This window comes from Phyllostomus discolor, chromosome 4 (genome assembly GCF_004126475.2).
Source record: "Phyllostomus discolor isolate MPI-MPIP mPhyDis1 chromosome 4, mPhyDis1.pri.v3, whole genome shotgun sequence".
Lineage (NCBI taxonomy): Eukaryota > Metazoa > Chordata > Mammalia > Chiroptera > Phyllostomidae > Phyllostomus > Phyllostomus discolor.
In genome coordinates, this window is record NC_040906.2 from 29,963,120 (window position 1) to 29,967,187 (window position 4,068).

At 34.3% G+C, this 4,068-nt stretch overlaps 1 non-coding gene across 1 annotated transcript; it reads left to right on the plus strand.

The window, feature by feature from the left end:
• Positions 1-3,417: 3,417 nt before the first annotated feature.
• Positions 3,418-3,523, plus strand: LOC114495778. The gene has a single exon (XR_003684454.1). It is a non-coding gene; the product is annotated as a U6 spliceosomal RNA (small nuclear RNA).
• Positions 3,524-4,068: the final 545 nt, after the last annotated feature.

The following is a 4,068-nucleotide window of genomic DNA, read 5'->3' on the forward strand; positions in this document are numbered from 1 at the left end:
TTCATTGGTTGATTCTTGTATGTGCCTTTATGTGCCCTGACCAAGGGTCAAACCTGCAAGCGTGGCATATTGGGACAACGCTCTAACCAACTGAGCACCCCCCTGGCCAGGCCTGGAAAATGTTCTGTTTTTCCATCTGGGAGGTGATTACGTACTTGGGTTCACTGTGTGAAAAGTAATCAGGCTTTACATTGATGATTTTTTATTGTGAAATATGTTTTACTTATGTTTTTTAAAAGGTAGAAGGTGAACAGAGACTAATTATTGTCTTTGAATAAATTCTAGCCTAAGTACAATTTCCAGTTCCACAGACAGACACCTCAACTGCCCAAAGCTGAGTTTCTCATACACTTCAGTTCATGGCTCGCTGGCCCAGGCCTGACATCTTTTGTATTGCACTTATGTTACCTTTATTCTCTTTATCCTCCATCTTTCTCCCTCCCAGGTACCGATCTGCATGTATTTACTATATATCCTTTTAATTCACTGTCCATTTTTCTGTGTAGAAATATGTATATCCTTAAAAAGTTCATAGTGGTAGTGTCAACATATGCTTTTAATATATAGACAAGTACATATTGTGTGTGTGTATATATCAATGTATACAGATAACACTGTACTAATTGTACTCATTTTGTTTCCTATGTATTAGCCCTAAATACTGTGATTTTGAGGTATATTCATGCTCCATGAAAATATAGCTAATTTATTATCATTGCTGCCTGTGTTCCACTGTGTGCACGCGCTTCACTTACTCATCACCCTGATGGTGAACGTGTGGGTTGTCTCCTGCTCCTCGCTACCGCAAACTGCACCGGTCTCCTTACGGATCTGTGTGAGAGTTAGTTAAAAATGCGTTACAGGCTTTTCATCTTCAGCATAATTTTTTTTTCTAGGAAAATGTAATCACGTTCCCATCAGGTTTTATAATTTTTCCCTCCCAATCTGATAAGCAAAAAACTCTCAGTATGGTCTTTTTTTATTTTATTAAATTTACTGGGGTGATGTTAGTTAATAAGATTATGTAGTTTTCAAGTGCCCATTTCTGTGATACATGATCTGTATATTGCATTGTGTGCCCACCACCACCACATGTTTGGCCCCCTTTAACCTTCACTCCCCCTCCACCCCCTTCCCTCTGGAAACCACCATCCTGTTGTCTGTGTCTATGAGTTTCAGTTTTATATCCTGCATATGAGTGAAATCATATGGTTCTAAGCTTTTTCTAACTGGGTTATTTCACTTAATATCATATTCTCAAAGTTCATCCATGTTAGTATAAATGGTAATATTTCATTTTTTATGGCTGAGTAGTATTCCACTGTATATATGTATCACATCTTCTTCATCCAATCATCTATTGAGGGATATTTTGGTTGTTTCCATGTTTTGGCCACTAGTAATAATGCTGCAGTGAACATAATGGTGCACGTATCTTTGCAAATAAATGTTTTCAAATTTTGGGGGTAGATACCCAGAAGAGGAATTGCTGGTCACATGGCCACTGTATTCTTATTTTTCTGAGAAACTTCCATATGTTTTTCCATAGTGACTACATCAGTTTATATTCCTATCAGCAGTGAATGAGGTTTTTTTTTTCTCTACAATCTCTTCAACACTTATTACTTGTCTTGTTGATAATAGCCATGTAAACAGCTATGAGGTGGTATCTCATTATAGTTTTGATCTGCATTTCCCTAATAGCTAGAGGAGTTGAGCATCTTTTTATATATCTGTTGGCCATATGTATGTCTTCTTGGAAGAAATGTCTGTTGAGGTCCTCTGCCCATTCTTTAATTGGGTCACTTGTTTGTTTGGTGTTCAGTTGTATGAGTTTTTTAGATATTTTTGGATATTAACAGTAAAAGTGTCACTTTTAACAGATGACATGATTCTTTGTATAGAAATCCATAAAGACCCCACCAAAAAACTATTTGAAACAATAAACAGATACAGTAAATTTACTGAATACAAAATCAAGGTATAAAATCCACCGCTAGTAGATATTCCTATATACTAACAATGAAATTTACAGAAAAGGAAAGGAAAAAAGCCAATTCCTTTTGCAATTGCAACAAAAAGAATAAACTTTCTAGGAATAAACTCAACAAAGGATGTGAAGGATCTATGTACTGAAAACTACACAGCATTATTAAAAGAGATTGAAAAAGACACAATGAAATGGAAAGATATTCTGTGTTCATGATTGGAAGAATCAACATAGTTAAAATATCCATCTTATTCAAAGCAATATACAAATTTAATGCAATCCCCATCAAAATCCCAATGACATTTAAGAAAAAATCATCAAATTTATATGGAACCACAAAAGACCCTTAATAGCCAAAACAACCATGAGGAAAAAAAAGGATGAAGCTAGAGGTATCACACTACCTGACTTCAAATTATACTACAGAGCTATGATAATCAAAACAGCATGGTATTGGCAGAAAAACAGACACACAGACCAATGGAACAGAACTGAGAGCCCAAAAATAAAACCACATGTATATGGGCAAGTAATTTTGACAAAGAAACCAAAAACATACAATGGAGAAAAGAAAGTCTCTTCAATAAATGATGCTGGGAAAACCAGAGAGCCACGTGCAAAAGAATAAAACTAGACTACAGTTTGTCTCCATGTACAAAAATTAATTCAAGATGGATCAAAGACTTAAATAAAAGGTCTGAAACAAATTATATACAAGAAAACATAGGTACTAAACTTAGGGACCTCAGTCTTAGAGAAGATTTTATGAATTTGACCCCAAAGGCAAGGGAAGTAAAGGCAAAAATAAATGAATAGGAGTATTTCAAACTAAAAAGCTTCTGCACAGCAAAAGAAACCATCAACAAAACAAAAAGTCAACCAACCAAATAGGAGAAGATATATGCAAACAACAGCTCCAATGAGGAGTTAATATAGTCTTAATTTACATTTTTAAATAATTAGTAAGTTTCAACTTAATACATTACTTGTTCATTCATATTCTTTTTAGTCAACTTCTTATTCATGCCTTTAATTAATTTTTTCAGTACTTTTTTTCTTTTTTTTCTTAACAAATTCATATATTAGCAAAATTTACCTGTGGTCATATATTGCAGACATTTTTCTCATTTTATTATTGGTTTTTTAAATTGGCTTATATGGTGCTGCTGATGGAGATAGGGTAGTTTGTTTGTTTGTTGTTTGGTTTGGGCCTTATGTCTGTCTTTGTATGATTGTGGTTTTGAGGCAATGCTCAGGAAGAGCACAAACATCTAAGTATATGATAGTTAAGAGGTAGAAGTATGGGAGAGGGAAAGTGGGGTCAAAAGGAACATTAATTCTAACCAGGCACACCAAGGAAGAAAGTAACCAACCAAACGATGTTTGATGTTAGAACCTGCTGGGAACATTTAAAATACACTAAAATAGTGCTTACTTTTGCAGCATATACACTAAAATTGGAATGATGCAGAAAAGATTAGCATGGCCATGTGCAAGGGTGACGTGCAAATTCATGAAGCATTCCATATTTTTGGAAATAAAAAAGTACTTGGACCACAGTAAGAATTCAATAAATGGCAACAATTGTTATGACAAAAAAGAAAAGATAAACCAAAATATATCCAGGACCACTGGGCTGATATCTTCTAAAATATGTCATATGGCAAAGAAAGCAATGGTTCTTCTCTGGTCAGCATAACTGGTGAAAAAAATAGTCACCTTTTTTAGAAATTTAAATCCAAAATATATATCCAAAACTATAGTGTAAGATAAAAAGTACAGGTAAAGAAATTGTGGAAAAGGGGAAATTAAAGTTGGATGAATAAGATGAAAAACCAGGGATAACATTATTACACAAAATGGTATCTAAAAGTTCAGTACAAATTGTGAAATACTGAGCTGCCTAGTAACAAAAGCAAAAAAATAAAACCTTTTTATGAAAGTTGTTCATAAAGATTACAATCATTCCAGATACTGACTTCTGAGAGGAATTTCCCCACTGAGTAACCCTCAAGAGAATATAACAAGAATAGCACCCCATAACCTAGTTGATAAGCCCCTCAAAAATATGTAAACAG